Consider the following 23,173-nt stretch of genomic DNA (forward strand, 5'->3'; position numbering starts at 1 on the left):
TATCCGTGTCCTGCTAACACGATCCATCACACATGGCTCACGAACACCTGGTCTGCGGCCAGGACAGCGTGAGTACGGAGTACATGTGTGCACCTGTCGTGTGGTCAGAGCTAAAAGTACCCACAGGGAAAGGTGGCAGGGAGTTGCCAGCAAGATTTAAATGAACATTTTAACTTTCTGTTCAGGAACTTGGAAAGATAGGTAACTCATTACATGACTTTAATTGAATAGGCTACTTGCTGACTTTGCTAAAATTGGGAAACCAATATGGCCCATATCACAGCAGAGCACTCCCCTGAGAGTGTTCTGCTCTTCTGTAGCACATACTGGTTGCAAAGAGAAAGGGAATAAACCCTTTTCTTTTTTTTTACCTCTTTTGAGCAACAAAAGTAAAAGAAGCAGGGTCTTACACTGCAGCCAGAGATAAACTCTCTAATGTAAAGATCATTGAGTAATGGAGTAGACTGCCCAGGGAGCTGTAGTGTCTGCCTCACTGGGGTTTTTTTCAGGAGGTCATAACACAGCCGTCTGTCAGGGATGATTTATATATAACTTATTCTGCCTTGGAACAGGGGATAGACTAACTAACCTTTTTGGATCCCTTCCAGACCAGTTTTCTGTGATTCTCCATGCTAAGATGCTTCTCTAGATATGAAGTATGCTTTTACATATTGTATTTCTTTTGTATTCAGATGGAAAAACCCTTAAGTCTTGTAATTTATCTTTTTCCTGACACCAATTCCATTTCATTAAGCGTAATGACAGTTTAATGCACATTTCTTCATCCTATATATACAGTATTATCATTCATCTGTAACTCTACAGTACTGGAACATAGTCACCCTCAGCTTTCCTTTTAATCTGAAGTTCAAAGCTCTGCCAGAGTCCAGGATTAGGACTCTGCCCAAATCTGTCAAAACTGTAAAGGTGAAGGATAGAGCTGATCATGTACTGAGACAATTATTTACATGTTGTTGTTTGAAGCTGGCAATTAAAGCCAAGCTGAAATATAAGAAGAAACTGTGGCTCAGCCAAATGAGCATAAAGTAATCCACAAGCAGCTTTTTGTACTGACTGGATGAACACTACCACATGATGGACTGCAGCATCTTTGGCAATGACCCTGTTTTTCTCATCCACAACAGCATAGGACTAAGCCCAGTGATTCAGTAGGTCATCTTAAATTGTTTGTCCTGACTGCACAGTGAGATAGGCAAAGGCAGACTGTTTCAACTTAGTAATTTCTAATGTTGTCAAAGATGTCTTGAGAGCAAAAATAAATTCTGTATTAATGCATAGTGCCATAGGCAACACATCCAGCTCATTACCTTCTTCAAAGGCATTCAGGCCTTTTTAATGGTAATTATCAGTTTCTGTTGACTGTTTAGTAATCCTGTCTCAGCTTTTCTCTGTTGTTCACAGATTAACTTGTGTTAGACATTTAATAGACTCTCCTTTATGTTATACAGTTATACACTCAGAACATCTTTTGCAAAGTTAGTAAGAATCAGATTTTACTTGCTACTCAGATGTTATTTTGTAAACAAGATGTCCTGGCAGATTCTTCTGTGCCGTTGAAATAGTTCTAATATGTTGACAAATTAATTGATGACACTATAGTGGAGTGTTTTCTGCTCAAAATCTCTTGTCACTGCCATGCACATAAATTATCTTTACATACTTTCTGTTAAGAGACATAACCAAGTAAGCTATTCTTCACCATAAACCAGCCCCAACTGTTTTCTTTTAAAGCATACAGATGATCTGTGAGCTATTTCATAGAAGAACATGCTAAGGATATTACGTTAAGAGTACTCAATATAAGTACTGTTCATGAAACATCTAATATATCTCTCCACTTTATTTATGATTAAAATAGGTGTATATGCATGTGCATATGTATGCTTAGAATTTAGAAAAGTCTTTTATTATGCTCGTCTTGTTGAAAATAACAGGAAAGGGAGCAGAGTTGAACTCATTGGTGTGAACTCATAGCATTAGCTGAGTTTTTAGCTTCAGTCAATACCAAAATACTAGTGCTTTACCTTTTTCCCCATTATCTCATCTGATTGTAATGAGACCTTTTCATTTTCTGGTCCTTGATATATAGGGGAACTGCTGAGGTCAGAAACAATCTTCCCCTACCTACCACCTCTCCCCTACTGCAGGCTGAAGAAAATTAGAGCCAGAACATGTTTATTAGTGCTTGTTCTTGCTCCTTCTCCTGCTCAAGATTGTATCAGGTCCCTAGTACCTCTTCTCAAAGGCTCGTAATACTTGATGTCAAGTGGGAGAAAAGAGAGAGCCTATTTTATATACATGACTCATTAAAGAGGGAGTGTCATTTAAGGTCAGTTGGCAATATAGTGAGATCAATGGATGCATACTTAAAAACAAATAGAACAGGGTCTGGTTTCTTGGAAAGGTCATGGCATACTTTCTAACCATGTGGGTATACTTTCAGCTTTCCAGAGCAGATTGCCTTGCTTACACTGACCTGTAACAGAAATCCTGGTCTATGCCAGTCCCAAGACCACATTCAGGAATTGTGTGGGAAAGATTATTTGCCCTGAACTGAAGCCATGCCAGGAAGCACACTAACAATTTACTTTTTTTTTTATTTGATTCAACAACATGCTGTAATTATGTGATGATTCTTGAGCTAGTTTCCTTGCCCTGTGTTATTGAGTAGTTATGGAGTCAGCTTCTACACATGGCACAAATGCTAGAAGTCACTCTGTAATACTTCAGAATTTGCTCTCCATATTTGCACGGCTTAGTAAAATTTAAAAATAATAATAATCTTTGCAATTTGTATTGTACTACCGGTTCCGAACTTACAGTTGTTTTTCATGAGAAATTGCAGCTGAAATTTGCCAAGAGTTTGCGTTTGATATTATTTACATACTGCCAATAATGTTGAGATTTCTCACACTTCAACATGTAAGAAAAAGACCGAACTACATTCCCCTTTCATTAAGGAAAAACTGAACTACATTCCAGCGTCATCTAATAATTTTGTCTCTCCAAAACGTTTTTCCCTTTCAATTTCTATGAAAATTTTTGACAAATATAATAATAATTCCAGTAAGAAAATAATTTCACCAATGAAATAATTTTTTGTTATTTCAATCTGAGACTTTTACTGTAGTCATCAGTTTTGAAATTAAGGTTGTTAATCTTCAAAGCATAGACACAACATGTGCCAATGCAATTGCATTCTTATTAGTATTACTGAAATGCTCATCACCAACTCATCTTCAAGCTGATAAAGCTTGTGCTTATGCTTTTGTGTGCTTCTATGTTTTTATTTCATTTTCTGCCGTTACGATCTATGTCATAAGCACTAGGAGAGCTTTGGGAATTGGCTGATTTACCTGCTCAGTTCTGAAAGGGCAGAAATTACTTGTCAGGGTTGCTTGGAGAATATCTGTTAAGGAACAGAAGGGATGGAAAAAAAGTGTCAGGTCCCTCAGTACCTAAGACAGTTATTTGTCTCTTATATGTTTTTTAAAAACCCCACAACAATCTAAATCACTTCAAAAGATTAAGGGTGACAAAGAGCAGTTGTTCTTTTTATGATGAACCGGCCTCAATGTAAAAAAAAATTACAACACAAGTGAGCCTTGGGAGCAGAAAAGAACCATGATACACACATTTTGATGGCAGATGTAAGCTACAGAGAACTTTATCCTGGAGTAATTCTATTTGTGTGTATCACTTACATAATGTAATAGTTTGCAATCATTCTAATATTTTAAGGACACTGAGTTTTAAATATATATAGGGTTGAGTTCCATCTTCAAAAAAAAAAAAAAAAGAAAGCTCAATAACAAGCAAAGAGAGCAGTTAGCACCAACCCCTGCATGCTGAAATAGTAGAGCTTTTCATAATGCTGACTTGAGCAATATGAGGCTGAAACTAAGAAATAACAAAGAGAACTGTTAAAATGTTTATTTTTACAGCACAGCTGTCTATTACAAAAAGTGGTCTTTGGTCAAAAACCAAAATGTTCATTTGGAGTATGTTTCTGGTGGGAAACTATTAGATTTATTCAAACTCAAAACACAGCGTTTAGTCTTGATTTCTCTCTACAGTTCCGTCTGAAATCTTAAAATGTATTCCATATATGGGAATTTGTAGATAGTGTTATTACAGCAGACATTATCAAAATTAAACATTTGGACATAACTTCAGAGAAGAAAACATTTTAACATGATGATTTTGATCTTTCCAAATCAAAATTCTCTGGAAAATTTATCTCCTGAGAGAAATTTTAAGTTTTATTATTTAGGATGAAATCATTACAGAGTGTCAGAATTTCCCCCTTAGTGAAAATTTGGGGTTTTAGCCAGCTTCACAGCCACTCACTGTCCTCCAGAGCACAAGTGCCCTGGACCCCTCACCCTCCATCAAGAAGTCTAGAGAGAGACAAGCAGCACTCTCATTAGATAACACTGCTACAACACTATTTTAAGAACAGATTTTAATAGAAGAGACTGTACACCCCTGCAACAGTAGAACTTGCTCGAAAATACATATACAGAATTAAAAATTTTTAAGTTCTGAAAATAAAGAACAAAGATAGTAGAAAAAAGTAGAAACCATTTCTCCATTCATCGCATTGAACAGTTAAACTGCTTATGCTACAGACACCTCTATGAACAAGGTAAAATCCTGTCCCGGGTATTTATAGTCAAGCTCTCTTTGAGCTCCTCTGACATTTTCCAAAGCATAAAATCTTCTCCATTATTTCAATTCAGTATCGGTATTGATCTTGTACTATAGGCAATTCATCCTTTTTACACCATTACTCAACTTGTAAAGAAGTTAAAAATCACTCCAAATCAGAAAATACAATCCAAGCTTGAGAATAAACAAAAGATTGATTTGAAGGTGTAGATCAACCTGCTGACTCCTGCTTCCACTTCTAAATACTAAGGGCACCCTTTGTTGTCTTAGCTTCCTGTTCTCTTTCTGATTTTCAAGTGAAGGAAATGAAACTTTGCCTAGTCTCATTTATTCAAATAATATCTGGACCTCCAAAGTAGGAAGTGGATTTTCATGATTTTTTCCTTACCCAAGTTAAGGGTGTCACAATATAAGAAAAATATAAAGCAATTAGAAAGCATCCAAAGAAGGGCTACAAAGATGGTTAAGGGTCTAGAGGAGAAGCTGCATGAGGAGCAGCTGAGGTCACTTAGTTTGTTCAGCCTGGAGAAGATGAGACTGAGTGGAGACCTCATTGCAGTGTACAACTTCCTCATGAGAGGAAGAGGAGGAATAGCCACTAATCTCCCTGGTGACCAGTGATGGGACCCGAGGGAATGGCATGAAACCGTATGTTTTCTTATGTATTCTTCTAGGCAAACTCAGTGTTTTGTTCCTGATAAGGGGTGCACAGACCTATGTTAAAAAGAAAAAAAAAAGTATTTTTTAAATGTTTGGGAGCCAACTTGTTTAGGTATCCTGGGCTGTGCAAAGGTGATCTGTAAGCAGTATACTTAAAAGTACAAAGCAATGATTTATTAGTCAACTCACATAGAAGCTGGCTAGGATTTCATAGGCTGCTAGGCTAGGCATTAACACCTTCTCCACCCCAATAAGATACTTAAAGATACTTTATTGGTGAGGTGAGGTGAGGATCAGCTGCGGGGGAAGAGAGTCTGCTGCTTTCTTCCAGGGAGCTGGAGGAGAGCTGCTGACTGCTGCTCAGCTGCCCTCATCCACCAGTTCCATCAATACCGACACACCAATAGCACTGACAGCTGGACTAATCCTTATCACCTTTAAGATTTTGCACACTGTTGGGCCAATATTATTCTCATCAAATTATTGAGCAGCTCTTTAGCTATGTCTCAAAAATTCTTAAAGACTTGGCAGACTTTGGCACAACTTTGTCTCAACTTAGCAACTTTCTCAGCAGCCTGGGTCAAGGCTATGCAGCCAGGACATGTGAGAGGTGGACTGTGGATTCTTGAAACATTGACAGCTGAAGTCTTCCTCCCACTTTACTACAAAGAGGGCTATAGACAGAAAAGATTATATTAAGGAGAATAACTATCGCAGTACAAATCTAGATACACCTGTCTTCGTTTTTGCCTCTAGAAATAGTAAAAGATTACTACTAATGCAAAACAAGGCACTACCCAAAAAAACTTGCATTTTTTTTGTCATATCAACCAGGATCACCCCTGAGATCTGTGTTATGGTCATGTATCAACCTCAAATCAGGCTCCACAACCATTACTTAACTCATAAGCCATAAAATTATATGTTTTGATTAAAAAGTGATAGCCATCATCATTTGGCTAATGGCAGAGTCTTCTAATTTCACTTCTGCAATAGAATAATGATGAGCAACTTACTGCTTTTGAATACACATGGCAATAGCAAGGCGTACATTTATTGTACTCATTATCATCCAGGAAACCTAACCAAATTCTCCTATATGAGCAAAGTACAAAAGTTTATAACACCACTATTAAACAACTTTGAAACCAATGTGTATGATGGATATAGGGCATAAAGAGATCATCACCTGACCACAGCTGGCCTCATGCCCAGAAAGCTTAGGACAGTCAGTGATACCAAGGTGTCATTGTGGCCAAAACTTGCCATGCTAAGGGAATAACTGCTTCCTCTTGTTATGGATTTTCATGCAGATCACCTGCTTTCTCTTGGTGCTGAACCTACTCTGCCCTATATACCTTTTATGTTGAGAGGCAGCAAGATGCTCAGCCACCTTTAGCATCAGACTTTTAGGAAACACTCTACTGTTTTTTTCTGATTGCTTTTTGAGGTGTCTTAGGTAAAAGTCTCTGCTACTACTGAAGGAAACTAGCTTAACACAAAATAAAGAGAATGACAAAGTGCTAAAACAGCTGCTTTGGGAAAAGTGAGACTTGATCTTAGTGTAGTGGTTCACACAAGGCATATTTGGACTTTCCCTCCACAAAAGACATGCTTGGACAATGCTTATAGATTTTGCCTTCACATACTATGTATCCCTACTTCTGAAACACACCTAGTTTTTCCAGTCTCCCAAATGAAAAAATAGCATTAATTTAGAATGAATAATCAGGGCACTAGAGATGAAGCCTGAAAAAGGTATCATTTCAGCCTGACAGAGAAAATGTATCACTGAGTATGATGTTAAAGGAATGTAAGGAACCTTATCTGTCCTGTTCTGGTTTCTTCTGTAAAATGATCCTAAACATATAACCAAATTATATCTGGATTAAGTCACTTGTATATGAAAATCTTCCCTCATGAGTTCAAATTAGGTAAGCTATTCACCTGCATATCCTTTCCTGCACCTCAGATTGTCAGATTTATTAAGCACTGGCTCTGGAGAGGAACAATTTGGAGCTTTTGAGTAGCACTTTAGTTTTGATAAAATGCAGAATTATTTTCAAGTCCTGCACTGTTATTCACATTACCATTAGGTAGCAGTAAAGGCAAAAATAACTCAGCGCATTAGTGTTGAGTCATAGCCTTTGACACCAATTTTTAAAAATTGAAACTAATATCAGTTCCTATTGCACCACTGTTATTTTAATGAATTACATTTTTTTCTCCTTCACATTTTGTATGTTGCTCGTCTTATTAAATTGTATATTTTCATGTTAGATATATTTATTTCTACAACAGGTATCACAAAGCATCTCTCTGTGGAGAGTCTTGTAAACTGCTTGGAGTGCTTGAGGAACTCATGCAAATATGAAACAGACCGACAGACAGCACTAGATAATGTGGGAAATTTAGAGTTCAAATATTCCTTCCCATTCCTGCTCATGTGCATCCATCCTGTTGTGTTTGTTTCTGTTCATGTCACTCTTGTCATTTCTCCTGAGGTGCCACAATCGGTCACACACACATGGTAACTAGGAGGAACCATCAATAGCATTTTGCTCAGCACCTAAACAGAATGTAGAGCTGGTTTTCAGTTAAGAAAGGATAACAGACCTGATATGCTACCATGATATTCACTATCTTTTTAATGCTAATTATCACAAGACCAGGGACCTAAAGACTAAGAAAAAAAAATCACAACAAACCAGAAAATAGTTGAGGGGGTTTTGTATTATTTTCTGAGTATTATAGCTTTATCTATTAAGATTGACCTCATAGTCAGACCTGAGGCTAAGTACTCAAATGGGAAGAAAGAGAACTCAGCATCAAAGTAACATACTGCAAAGCCACCAAAATTTTTGAAACTTTTTACAAGACTTCAGTGTACAAACATGCCTGTGAGGTTTAAATTACCACAGTGTAACCACAGTATATGTAGCTACATATTTGTAAAGTTTTCTTTGGTGCTATACCTATAAATCCTCATAAAGCCATTTGTGCAGGGGCAAAGGCCATTTCTGAAGGAGACTTTTATACTGTGTTACAGAAAATTCATGTTATATTGTCATAAAGTTTCAGGTTCATTCTCAGCTTGCCTATTTTTCCTTAAATTGAGTTTAGATTGAAAGCTACTGTGTATTCCAGCTGTGAGAAATATAACAGCCCTGAGTGACTGCTTGGCTATACAGCATAACCAAGAGCATAATTTTTTCATTGGCTATAATTTACAGATTTCAATTAACAGTCAAAATGTTAAACTTCAGTTAGGACTCTGTTTTGAACGACTACATGATAAGTACTTTCTTCAGAATCAAAGTAAGGCAGAGAAAAACTTGTTTTCCTGAAAAACTCCATGTCTTGACTCTTTGGATCCCTAGCACGGTTCACATCATTAAAGCAAAAGCTGACTTGACTCTCAATTATCTGTGGGGATAAGAATATATAATCAAAATTCCGTTGTTCAAAAAAGTTTCTTTTGTTGGAGAAAAAAAAATCTCTAATTTGTGCCTAAATTTAAAAATTTTTTCTGTTTGGTGTAGCTTATATTTACCTGTCATATTACTCTATCCCAGAATTTTCTCCTTAATCTGCCATTTCAGAGAGAATCAGATAGGGATATACCTTTTCAACAGATATCATTATCAAGCAAGAAATCTGTATCATCTCCTTATTCTAGCAGACATCAAAATTCCTATAGCTTTTTTGGGGAACTCCAACTCTAGCAACACTCACAAAATTGGAGGAGTCATCACTGTTACCAGATCATAACACAGAAAATCAGACATGTTTTTCATTAAAGCTGTCAACAGAGAAGATGAAGAAACTGAAATGAATCACAAGGTGGTCATGATAGGATGGTCTTCCTAAAAGAAAACCTTGTGTAATAGCATAAACATTTTAGTTGAGCTCAGAAGAGCCCTTCTGAAGTGATTGTCTTATCTTGGTTCCCATGGCAAACCATTCTTACATGCACTGGATTTCTTTAGCTAAAAGTAAGCCTAAAGAGTTGCTCTACAAGCAAACCTAAAATTTCCTGCTGCTTATGGATATTCAGTCATGGGATGAGACTAGAAGAACTACAAAATACGAAAAAAAAAAATATAAAAATATATAATATCACCATACTAGTAGTTTATGTGTTTATTTTTCTATGAGAGTTGGTGGGAAATCTCCATCTTTACAGATACTTAAAACAACTGCAAAATTTCTTAGCAACCTGATTGAGATGGACATGCTTTGAGCAACATGCTGAACCAGGTGACCTCCAGAGGCCCCTTCATATCTAAATAATACCTTATTTTTTATTTTTGCCTACTGAACTAGTGCTATTTTTCTGCTCTGCTTGCCAGTGTAGACATAGCCCTTGTAATCTTCAACATCTTTACTCTGTGTTGGCAGAAGCTATATACTTCATCAGAAGAGTCACAGAGTCATGGAATGGCCTGGGTTGGAAGAGACCTCAAAGATCATCTAGTTCCAACACCCCTGCTGTGGGTAGGGACACCTTTCAGTAGACCAGGTTGCTCAGAGCAACATCCAGCCTGGCCTTGAATACTTCCAAGGATGGGGCATCCACGTCTCTAGGCAACCTGTTCCAGTGTCTCAACACCTTCATAATAAAGAGTTTCTTCCTAATATCCTAACTAAACCTGCTCTCTTCAGTCTGAAGCCATAACGTCTTGTCCTATTTCTACATGCTCTTGTAAATACTCTCTCCACATTATTCTTGTAGGTTCCCTTCAGTAACTGGAAGGACACAATTATGTCCCCCCTAAGCCTTCTTTTTCCAGGCTGAACAATCCCAATCCTCTTAGCCTTTCCTCATAGGATCTCGTTAAACTACAGATGTTGGGAAGAACAGCTTGAAAGTGGAAGACTGGCAAGGAGGATTGTAAATATACTCAAGTGACTTTGTAGTTGGAAATAGCCTTCAATAAAAAGGTTTGAACATCAAACCAGTATTCCTCTAGCATGAACTGAGTTAAACAGTGCATGCATCTCCACTTGCATGTACTTCTTACTTGGTGTTGCTTCAGGGATACCCCAGTTAGTGGAATAACAGAAATAAACTTACCCTTTGCGTTTTAGCTGTGGGCTTGTGGTTGTCCTAGCTGCTTGCTTGTGCTGACTCACACAATAGGTAAAAATTTTAGATGCAGCATATTATCTGAGTGTCGTAAAGGTCAAAACTGATAGAAGATAGAAATTTCAGAAGTCAAGACAGGAGAATGTCAAAGAAATAATAAGGGACAGCAATATATTGCAGTAAACTTTTTATGAAATAACATCCAAATTTTCCAGGACTTATCCTAAAATGAAATGAATCAAAATTTTTGAAGTCTGTCCTTTCTCACCTTAAACCTTAGCAGATCAGTTTGTAAAATGCTATTCAATCTTTGTGCATATCTGTCATTATTACAGATTCAAGATCTGCCTTTAGAACAGCCAATAGTATCTTGCTTAGTGATATTTTAAAATACATATTTTTAATTATAATATTCAACATACTTTAAGTTGCTCATCGATTTTGTTGTGCCTTCACTGAATGCAATATACTTGATGTCCTGTGACTCCACATTAATCTCACATACAGTATGAATATGTTTATTTGAGAATTAGTTATTTTTTTATGAATATAAAATATAAAGTACAATTCTTACAAGGAGCAGCTGAGGGAGCTGGGTTTGTGTAGCCTGGAGAAAAGGAGGCTCGTAGGGGAGACCTTATCGCTCTCTACAGCTACTTAAAAGGAGGCTGTAGCCAAGTGGGTGTGATAGGGTTGGAAGTGATAAGACAAGAAGAAACATACTCGAGTTGTGTCAAGCAAGGTTTAGTTTGGATATTAGGAAAAATTTCTTCACCAAATGTGTTTTCAAGCCCTGAAACAGGGTGCCCAAGGAGTGGCTGAGTTACAATCCCTGGAGGTATTTAAAAGACATGTGGACAAGGGAATTAGGGACATGGTTTAGTGGCAGACTTGGTAGTGTTAGGCTTACAATTGGACTCAATCTGAAGCATCTTTTCAAATCTAAATGATTTTATGATTCTATATGGATGTGTTTGACTGAAAGATTTTGAACATCTCATCATAAACATAAACCTTAGCAAAATATTCCTGGTAATCTCAAAGAAAATAAATAATAATTTTGTCATAACTGTTCATTTATTTCATTGACTATTTCTTGAGAGTATTCAAAATTTTTGCAGTGTTGAAATGTAATAGCACCTGTCCATGAGAGTCTGAAATTATTCAAGACCTAATCTGATAATCATTTGATTCGGAAACGTAAAGAGCCTTTAAACATATTTGTCTCAAGTAACTTTTCCAACAATATTAAAATTAAATTAAGTTAATATGATAACAGGTTAATATATCTTTGTTGTGCAAATGTGAAATTGCACAAAGCATCCAGCTGGCGAAAAGCATCCATACTGAACTCTCATGTTGCAGAAATGCTCAGCTGAAGTCTAACGTGTCTAGTATATTCAGCCTACCTACTCAATGTATAAAAGTTCACACAGGGAGACCAAGCTTCAGACACCCAAATTTACAGGAAAAAAAGGTCAAGGAAAATATCACCAGACTATTTCCATGATGAAAGCTATATGTAATGCACAATTTCTTTATGCTGCTCATTATTTTCCAGCTGAAAAGATTCTCTTCATTTTGAAGTCCCTTTTTTGAGGTCCTTTCCTTTGTAAAATTTACCTTTGTAAATTCTTCAAAACATGAATCAAATCTACTCATAATATACAGTGTCAAAGAATATTTTAATTAGAAGTCTGTGTACTTCTTTTCTCCTGTAATGCAAAAAAAGTTCTTTGTTGTAATTCAAGTCCATCTCACCTCTGCAACAGATGTAGTTTATACAGATTACAGATGCAAAACTCAGATAAGCATAAAAAGATGTAAAAGCATTTATGAGTCTAAAGAAATTCCACATTCCCAAAACAAGTAATTTATTCTGTTGGGAGAACTGTGGGCTTATTGAGTATGCAATTGGCTTTTTGTTCTTGCTTTCCATTTTTCCACATCATTCATCTCTGTCAGTGTATGTCTGCCTGTGAACACAGCAGAGAATCTACAACACTACCCAAAGAATACCTTAACTACAAAGGCACTGACAGAGTCAGAGCATATAATTACACAGACCAAGACAATGTCTTGTATTTGGAAAAAAATTTTGCCAGCATTGCAATAGGCAACTCTTTTACAAGAGTTTCCAAGCACCAACAAAAGACATACAAGTGACACACAGAGGATAGAAAAAGGAGCTCTGGCTCAATGGAACTGCTTATCTGAAAAAAAAAAAAATGCAATGGAAAGGCCTTCTGTAGCCAGTTGCCCAAGTGCATTTGTGCTCAGACTACCAGATTACTGCTGATGAAATTTTCACTGAGAGTTTTAGAAACTTAAAGAATTGAAGGAGCTCCAGTCTTGTGGTATCGTAATGGGTAGTAAAAAAATCAAACTTTCAGTGGATTTTTCCAGGGTGATTCCTAGTACAAAAAGAATTAATGTGTTTCCTTCTATGCAACAACAGAGACCTGTAACCTGCAAATATAAAACTGGCAAAAGCCAAAGCAGGCTCTAACACACTAAGTTCACTTTAAAAAATAAAAAGAGTTTACCTTTAAAAAAAAAGTCCCCCTACATTGGCGATATCAAAATGTTTTCTTTTGGTTTAACTCTTGGAAGTAAGATTTTGGAAGAAAGTTTAAAACAAATATAATCACAGTCTGGGGCAAGGAGACTTGCTGACTTTTCCTCTCATTCAACAGCACAATGTTAGGAAAGAAACAACGACCTGGCTTTTCCTCTCTCTTGATAGCTTTATTGAACAGCCAGAAAACGTTTTTCTGGATATTAATTGTTATTTTGATAGGGATAACTACATAAAGCAGCTGTTTTTAAAAAAAAAAAAAATGCTGCCTGATTTTTCACTCTTCAAATAAATAGTTCCTGAGCAATTTTTACTTCAACACTTATTTACTGGAACTGCTATTTTCATCATAATTTTGTGAAGCACAAAAACTTCACTAAACACTTTCCCTTTTCCCCATATCAACCAAAAATTAATAAAAACATGCCAAAGGCAACTGCTTATTAACTTCCATCCACTTTCTCATTACGATTCCTGTTCTCATCTCCTTCTTGATTTGGATGTTTGGATCAGAGAGAAGCTTGCTCCAAGGCTTACTTCATAGGTAACAGGCACTTGTTCATTTTAATGACTGTCACTTTTTCAACATGAATACAAGAAAGGCTTATTCTTTTATTCAAATAGTGGTCCAAGCATTATGAAAATAAGTTACGTGTAAAGCATTTCATGCTAGGCATGTAATGAACTTGAGAACAGCAACTGTTTTTAGTCCTTCTCACAATTTCTTCTGGCTATCTGTTAGAAGATGTGCTAGTCAGGGAACACACAGATATCTAGTGAGAAGGTGAAGATGAAAATGCAGAAGCGCTAGGTCTGAATGAGGCTAAACCCAACATTTTTTGACATTTCTCATGAAACTGGAACTTCTTCGGCCTGCAGCAAAATCAGTGCCTCAGTGAAATCAACGTCCCTGTCAGTTCTACTTCGAATAGTTTCTCCAGATTCTTAAGGCTCTGGGGACATCCTAACTTTCATAGTCTTTCATCTGTGACAGACCCTCCTGGCTCAGTTATCAAGACCCAGAGCTTCTGTTTTGCCTCATCAGATAGCATCTTGTCAAAGATCAGATTCAGATTTACATTACATTCACAATGCATATATCGCTCTCTCAGTGTTCTCAATGTGTTTTTATCTTACCCAGTATTTGTATTTGCCAAACCTCACGTCTGAACAGCAAGTACCCATCCTGTCCTCGGCAGAACATACAGACCAGGCTTACATCCTGCCTTGGGGCTTCTCTTCTTAGCAGCGCAGGGTCATTAACAAAAGCCCACAGCTAAAGATTCACGGCTGCCCCAGATATTCTCCTCAAGGTCTCTTATTTTCCCCACTTTCTTCTTTACTTTTCCTAGAGAGCTACCAAATTTTTTATTCTCACTTACAGGACAGTTAGCAAGTAATATTTAAAGAAATTCACAATGAAAAAACAAACAAACATAACTTTTTAATAAAGGATTTGTAAATAACAAACCTGCAGCTATATTAAGATCACGAGCAAAGAAAGTGGAATAGCTGTCTGTATTTTGCTGAGTTTATAACCAAACAGGTAATCAAGAAAGATTTTGAGAGCATCTAAGAGAAGAGGTATATTTAAAGTATAAAAAAATATTATTTTCACATCTTGCACTGCAAATCTACAGGGTTTCCTCTGGTCTGGACCAATGAACTTAGCAACTAAGCCTGCTCTTCAATGCTCTGTCAGAATACTTCAAAGCATTTACCCCACCAGATGTCAAACCATGCAAGTCCTTCTCACATCACTTTTAAATGCACATTGTATATGATTTTCTTCTTTTCTGTAAATGGTGAAAATATTATACATTGTTTTCTGGTACCACCTTTTTGAGATGTGAATGATGGTCCTTCCATCTTCTATTATGAAATTCCCTCCCAAAGCCACTTAATTCCAGTCAGCCTTCAACCTAATGTAGAAGGGAAAATATACCAGCACTAAAACAGAAGTGCCAGAAGTCTTAACTACTGCATGTGCCCTCCTGATCAGTTTTTAGCTGTAAAATGTATCCTTTGCCTCCACTGGTTTTTAGATGTAACCATAACATGGAAGCTTTGTTTATCCTTCCATTGTATGGAAGAAGTTGAATTAGCATAATACACAATATGTCCAGTCACTAGATATAACCCTTCAAATAAGTGACCACGAGTGCTACTGAGGACCTCTTCCAAACTGCCACTGGCACCAGGATGACACCACCAAATCTTGCAATTATGGTCATAAAAATGTAGCTTTGCATGCAGAGTGGGTCAGACACTCACCTTAGCAAGAATATTTCAGCTTTAGTAGAAGAAATTCCATTTTCAGCACCCACTGTACATCACTGAGCTTCACTGTAAACAACCCTGAAAGGCGAATTTAATTTCATTACTAGTTTCATTTCAAGTTTCTTATAAGTTCAGGCACAAAAATAATCAAGAAATTTATTGCAGAATCTTATCTTTGTCATATTGTTAAAGTTGTTTCTCTCAGTTTCATTTCCAGTCCTACAGTCCTATACCTTCTATTTCTCCTTGTCAAGGTACTTCCAAAGGGCTAGAGCCATCTAGCAGAGAACAGACATAAAGTATGAAATAAATTACAGAGTATTTTAATCTGGTGTCTCTGACGGCTAAAATATGATCTCTACAGAATTTACATAATTTGTTTATATCATAGAACCATCCTTTTATTCACACTGATTATTTATTTTCAGTGAGTTTCAGAAGCTTGTACTCTATGTATCTGGATAAAACTCTCAAGCTGCTTGTATACTTAAATGTTAGAAAAATCACTGATGGAAGACCCTGCAACTGGCATGTTTGGCATGCATTTATTGAAATTTCTTCTAAATAGACTTCATTAGCCTGGGAAATATAATACATAAATTTTTATATTTTTTAAATCTTTTCCATTATTTCAACCCGCTCTTTATGCCAACTTTTCCCTACCGAAATGTCTCTGGCATAAACTCTGATCAGAGGTACTTGTCCTACTGTGCTATTCTTCCATTTTTGCAGTTGCATGTTCCCAGGCAGGACATTATGTCTCCCAGAAATCAACCCCATCCTGCGGATGGTCACAGGTCTCTATGGCAGTGGGATGTCATGGGAGTAGAGAAGGAGATTGCAAGGCAATGTGGAGAAAGGCTGTTGCTCTTTCTTCAACCTTACACAAGAAATAACTCCATATCTGGAAATGACGCCCAAGGAAGCTGAGTAAATAAGGTGAGACTCTCTCAGCAGCCTCACCACACAGTACTAGCAAGAACATGGGAAGAAGGATATAGGTCTTCCCAAGGCTAAATCAAAGAGAGCTGCTAGAACTCATCTGACATCTGTTGCAAATGACTGGTTTGGTTGCTTAAAGAAACACCATGAAAGATCTTGGCAAAAGCAAGGTTTAACATGACTTTGTGAAAATGCAACTTGACAGGGTTTGATAGCACTTGACAGGGTTTGAAGGTTCACTCTATTACTTACTACACAGGATAAAGCATACAAAGGAAGATCAAATTAAAGCAATTTGGAATGATTTACATGAAGCTGGTAATGCGAAAGGGGGTAAAGGTGCAAAGGATAGAGATGTAGATAAGAGTGCAAAAACGTTTAGTAGCACTTAATCATTAAGTACTTTAACATTTACAAAGTGATCCTATAGGGTTTATTACAACTAGAACTATTTCTATAGATTTGAGATAGTAACATTCATACAATAATCAAGTCACAAGCACACTGGTAAAACGATGTATACGCCTATTTCTGTGTGTAAAGGTATCTATCAAAAATTCCCCTTGGTCTCAATGAAACACATCAAATTTATGTTTCCCAAGAGGCAAGGGTTACACCTTGAGGAGTGTGGAGATGTGTGTGTGGGAGTTGTAAGTCTGGGCCTCATTATCAGCGACGGTTCTTCAAGTATCACATGCTTGATACTTGCAAGCTCTGAGGGGCATCTCACTCAGAGGGAGGTGCTGACACAGCTTACTACAATCCAGAAGAGCTCAGAGGGTCTCACTTAGGACTTCTCTATATAGTGTCACAAGATGATTGACTTTGGTTTTCATCCTGGCCATAAGCCAAATCAGTAATCAACAGGCTTTTTTCCCAGACTACAGTAAAAATGGTACCATTCTACTAAGGCTAAAATTCACAATGATACCGCTGCACTCAGCCTATGATTCAGGTAAATGGTTTGCCAAGGCTACAGAGGAGTTTATCCTTTATTTCCTACCATGATTGGGCAGCTGATGTTTCTGATAGTTCCCACCTCTACCATGCAAGAGCCCCTAGTACGATCAGGGCATGCCTCACAGCTCAACTGGTAAGGTCAAGAGATACTTCACCACTCAGACAGTTTTGTCAAGGCTTATCAGGAGCTTCTGAGATCAGGGCCAAGGATGGGGGTGGAGGGGATGCACCACCACAACAGCTAACAGCGGAGTTGGAATACAGTCATTGTTTACTGAAGAAGCTCAGAGAAAAAGAGATGTGCAATGAGCAGTCATGTGCATGCCCAGAGGCTGGCAGGATGTACAACTGGAAATCAAGTTTCTTATGTTGCCTTCTAGCCTACCCTTTAAATATTTCTTGCCTGGAAATTTTTCCTTTTTCTTTCCTGATTTTCATTTTTCTTGCTTGTCTGGTCTTTTATGGACCCTTTGTTTACTAGGCTTCTATTCTTTCTTGAAGCTGAAAAGTAATACTGCACAATCTCTCTCAGACTTTCTTTTCAGCAATTCTCATCTTCCTTACAGACACAACAGAAAAGAACTCAGCCTTTACTTTTCCAACACAGGGTTTGTTAATCACATGTTAATGCATACCATTCATTAATGCATAAATGTAAGCATTTCAAACCTGAAAGGACATGTAAGTCATGAGCTGAAATTCTCAATTACTGTTTGCATTTTAATGTTTCATGATCTGCAATATCATGCACAATATTTTTCAAAGTTATGTGTAATGAAGGTGACCTTTTCACTTCTCAGGAAAACCCTAAATAATTAATTATCTGACTGGTGCAAACATCAATAAACATAGTCATAATTTCTTGAGCTTTCTGACAGAAGTGGGGGAAAACAACACATTCGGGTCTCATGAACATAATTTACGGAAGCTGGCCTTCTTTGGATTTACAATGCTCTCTGGTGGCTAGATCCGGCATCTACAAGTCAATAATCTGCTACCCTAAGAATATCCTTAGTCTTTTTGGCTGTTGTGGTCACTCTCATATTGTCACAGAATATTAAAAATGTCAAAATCTGCCAAAACAGATGTTTTAGAGAAACTTGCTCTTTTTTTTTTCCCCCTCACTGAGCAAATTGCCCAGGTTGTCCATTTAACAAAAGCACTCTCCAAATAGTTAACTATTTGAAAACAGTGTGAAGAAAAGAAAAAGTTTGCTCCTGCCATCGTAAGAATAATTTAACATAACCTTTACCTTAAAAAATATTAATTTTAATGTGCATTTTTAAAGTCTATTATTCACAGGTTTTCACAGTATCACAGAATGGTTGGGACTGGTTGCTTAAAGCCCCATCTAACTTAGCCTTAAACACTTCCAGGGATGGGGCATCCACAGCTGATCTGGGAAACGTATTCCAGTGTCTCACCACCCACATAGTAAAGAAGTTTAAACCTACTCTTTTTTTAGTTTAAAGCCATTATCCCATGTCCTGTCACTACATGTCTTTGTATAAAGTCCATTGCCATCTTTCTTGTAGGCCCGTTTTAGGTACTGGAAAGCTGCTATAAGATCTCCCTGGAACCTTTTCTTCTCTAGGCTGAACAGCCCCAAGTCTCTTAGCCTGTCGTCATAGGAGGGGGATTCCAATCCTCTAATCACCTCCATGGCTCCCCTCTGGACTTGGTCCAGAAGGCTTGCATCCCTTTTATTTTGGGGACCCCAGAACTTGATGCAATGCTCTAGGTGGGGTCTCACAAAAGTGGAGAAGAAGGGCAGAACCACCTCCCTTGACCTGCTAGTTATATTTCTTTTGATGCTGCCCAGGAGGTGGTTGGCTTTCTGGGCTGTAAGTACACATTGATAGGTCATGTCCAGCTTCTCATCTACCAACACCCTCAAGTCCTTCTCCTCAGGGCTGCTCTCAATCCATTCTGCGTTCCACCTGTATTTGTGTTTGGGATTGCCCCAACCCCGCTGCAGAAATTTGCACTTGGCTTTGTTGAACTTCATGAGGTTCACATAGGCCCACCTCTCAAGCCTATCAAGGGCATTCATTCCCTCCAGTGTGTCAATCACACCACACAGATTGGTGTCACTGGCAAACTTGCTGAGGTGCACTCAATCGCACTGTCCATATTGCTGGGTAGGTGTTAAACAGTGTCAGCTGCAATATCAGCCCTTAAGCAAAACCACTCTCACTGGTCTCCACTTGGACGTAGGGCCATCGACTGCAACCCTCCCAGTGCAACCACCCAGCCAATTCTTTAGGCACCAAGTGGTCCATCTGTCAAATCCATGTCTCTCCAGTTTAGAGACAAGGGTGTCATGCAGGACAGTGTCAAATACTTTGCGCAAGTCCCAGTAGATGATGTTGGTTGCTCTTCCCTTGTCCATCAATGCTGTAACCCTGTCAGAGAAGGCCACTAGATATTTCATGCACAATTTGCCCTCAGTGAAGCCATGTTGGCTGTCACCAATCACCTCCTTATTCTCCATGTACCTTAGCATAGCTTCCAGGGGGATTTTTTCCATGATCTTGACAGGCACTAAGGTGAGACTTACTGGCCTGAAGTTCCCTGGGTCTTCCTTATTTCTCTTTTTAAAAATGGCAGTTATGCTTCCCCTTTTCCAGTCAGTGGGAACTTCATTGGAGTGCTACAACCTCTCAGATATCATGAATAGTGGCTTAACCACATCCTCTGACAGTTCCCTCAGCATCCATGGATGCATCTCATCAGGTCCCATGGGCCTGTGCACCATCAGGCTTCTTAGAGGTCTCAAACACGATCTTCTCCTACAGTAGGTGGGTGGTTCATCAGTCCCTGTCTTTACCTTTTGTGTCTTGGGCAGTGTGGCTGGAGCATATGCTGGTGAAGACTGAGGCAAAAAGTCATTGAGTACCTCAGCCTCCTCCATATCCCTGGTAGCCAGGTCTCCCATTTCCTTTCAGAGAGGAACCACATTTTTCCCAATCTTCTTTTTTGTCACAAACATACCCAGAGAAGCTTTTCTGGTTGCCCATGACATCACTGGCCAGATTTAATTCTATCAGGTCTTTAGCTTTCCTAACCTGATCCGCAGTTGCTAGGACAATTCATCTGCATTTCTCACAGGCTAGCTGTCCTTGATTCCATCCTCTGTAGGCTTCCTTTTTGTGTTTGAGTTTGTCCAGGATCTCCTTGTCATCCACACAGGACTGCTGGCAGTTTTGTTTGACTTCCTTTTTGTTGGGATGCATCGCTGCTGAGCTTAGAGGAGGAGATCCTTGACTATCAACCAGCTCTCTTGGACTCCTTCCCTCCAGGGCTCTATCCCATGGTACTCTATCAAGCAGATCCCTGAAGAGGCCAAAGTCTGCTTTCCTTAACATCAGGTTATATCACCTGGACTATCAGTTTGCAGATATATCAATAAGTCTTCTTGAGAACCACAAGTTCAATGTTAAAAAAAAAATGTGCATAGAATTGAGGAAAATTATTCATCCTGCCAGTGTGTGCACAGCCCAGATCTACCTCCATGCTCCTCCATTTCAAATGTGTACTGAGCAAAGTTTCCAGACCTGCATTTTCTCATGCAATAAGGTGGGATATGGGAGTGCATGTGAGGCAGACATGGCAGAGCTGTAGGCAGACTGGTACCACAGAACCACACTCTGGTGACACCCATGTACTCATGACAAGGCACAGCAGAGGGGTCCATCCTGCTACGGAGTCTACTCTCATCCACTTCACAGCCCCACGAAGCTCTTCACAGTGCTCCCCTTTCACTTGCTTTACCAAGTAGAAGCTAGCCAATTAACTGTCTCATTAATCTCAGATGCAGAGAGAGGTGGGCTGTAAACTGCCATTGAGCTCAAGAACATACCAACATCAAATGACTTGGTGGGAAATACCTTCTCTGTGAGGTGCTGTTCAAGGCACGAACCCCACTCAGACACGAACGAGTGCCAGAGCAGAATTACCGTTTATTTAAACTGCTTAGGTTTAAATACCACGCTTGAACATGTCACATGACCTTCCAACCAATGACAATCAAGTATTGTCTGAGAACCCGGGAGACTACAACTCCCATGGTTCCTTGTTACATTCTTCCTGCCACGTCTCTGTTGATCTGCATTGGGGTAATAGACTTAGGAAGAAAATGCTAAAGTCTGCAGGAGCGTGGTATTTTCGCTTCTGTCTAATTAAGTATAAACCATAAAATCTTTCACGTGTACATAATACAACTTCCTCCTGAGGGGAAGAGGAGGGGCAAGCACTGATCTCTTCTCTGTAGTAACCAGTGATAAGATCCAAGAGAATGGCCTGAGGTTGTGTCAGGAGAGCTTTAGGTTGGATGTTAGGAAAAAGTTCTTCACACAGAGGGTGGTTGGGCACTGGAAGAGGCTCCCCAAGGAAGCGATCACAGCACCAAGCCTAAGAGAGTTCAAGAAGTGTTTGGACAATCCTCTCAGGCACATGGTGTGACTCTTAGGGATGGTCCTGTGCAGGACTAAGAGTTAGACTCAATGATCTTTGTGGGTCCGTTCCAATTCAGCATATTCTGTGATGATGCCTCAAGTTCTCAAAATCTTCCAAATTCATTGACTCACAGGCATTCGTGTAAAGAGACAAAATACTGTTGATGATGTTCAATTATTCATTTGATCAGTAAATCTTCTAACTTCAAAAGCATAACTTAAGAAGAATCTCTCCATTAGGCTACAACAATTTTGTATTTACCAGATTCAACCTCATCCATGAGAAGTTAGGAAAAAATAGAGGCAAGGAAGAGATGTAGGAAATTCAGAATCAAGAGGAGAAAAACTCCAGTGAGCTGAGCACTCATTGTTAATTAGCATCTCTCACTGATTTGGGCATTTTGCTTTAAAAAAAATCTAATTTTATTTAACTGGTTTTACTAATAGATTAAAAATAGCAGCTCAAAAGAAACATAAAATGCAGTGTATGAAGTGCAATATTTAAGCCTGCTTCATATACAATTTTCAAAGAGAAAATTCAAGGACAAGAACTGTTTTTTTCTTCCTGATGTTGTTCTCTTCTTGCTAAATTTGGGTTGCCCTTCAAATATTTCAGAGTTTGTATATAACCTTGACATTCTTCCTCTCTCTTACCGCACAGGTAATTTTAGCATGATTGTCGAACAGTTAGTGAATAATTACCTTGAAAAATAAAGAAACAGAAAACTAACCTCTAAGAAGATTTTCATTTTTACAGACACTAGTCAAATTACTGAATGTAAACCAAAGGATAAGACTTAAAATTCTTCCTTGCAATCATTATGTCTTTGCAATACCAAATGTCTGCTTTTAAAGAGCAGATATACTTGTTTCAAAGACACTGTAACCTTTTACCGTTTTGCATGATAGGTTTTTCTGTTCAAGAGCATGCTGCAGAGTGCTAAGTAAAAAACACAAAAATATTTTGTTTAATAAATTATCCATTAGCAGGTCATAGCATCATTAAAATTATTTTCTGTTATGTTGCATGCTACGTATTCTCACAGGTACTAGATCACTTTGAACATCTTGAAATTTGAAGATGTAATTCTTAGCTCTGTGTAGGGAAATATGCACATAAACACCAGAAAGTGGATGGATAAAGCAGTTTAAATTATTTTTTTTCTCCTAATCTCCTTAAATTATTTTTCAAGCTTCTGGCAAGCCATAATTCATTTTTATCCAAAAAGAAACAAGACTTATGTAATCATCTTTTATGTATACATAGCATATGTGAGTTTGCACGGCCTGTAATTTTTGCTTATAGTATACACTATTAAATTTGACAGAGAACAAATTCTGAGTTTCTAAAATTTAAAGAAAAAAAAATCAGCCATTTGGACGAGGATGGTTTTCTTAGTACCTTCACTGAGAGCATGTAGTTTGATCTCTCAAAAAACCATTCAGAAATCCACTGAGAAGAGGAATGTTATGAAATATCCAGCCATGGAAATGCTGTAGTTGGAACTCACTGCT

General features: G+C 38.1%; 1 long non-coding RNA gene across 1 annotated transcript in view; it reads right to left on the bottom strand.

Moving 5' to 3' along the window:
- The window catches only part of LOC108506378, a 37,203-nt gene extending 16,056 nt beyond the window's left edge, over positions 1-21,147 (bottom strand). Inside the window, exons 1-3 of the long non-coding RNA XR_001877755.1 lie at positions 21,092-21,147; positions 15,294-15,377; positions 3,378-3,430 (exon numbers count right to left, since the gene is read on the bottom strand). This is a non-coding gene — a long non-coding RNA (uncharacterized LOC108506378). The remainder of the gene's footprint in view (positions 1-3,377; positions 3,431-15,293; positions 15,378-21,091) is intronic.
- Between the last annotated feature and the right edge of the window lie 2,026 nt (positions 21,148-23,173).

Source organism: Lepidothrix coronata, unplaced genomic scaffold (genome assembly GCF_001604755.1).
Source record: "Lepidothrix coronata isolate B3197 unplaced genomic scaffold, Lepidothrix_coronata-1.0 Scaffold6, whole genome shotgun sequence".
Taxonomy (NCBI): domain Eukaryota; kingdom Metazoa; phylum Chordata; class Aves; order Passeriformes; family Pipridae; genus Lepidothrix; species Lepidothrix coronata.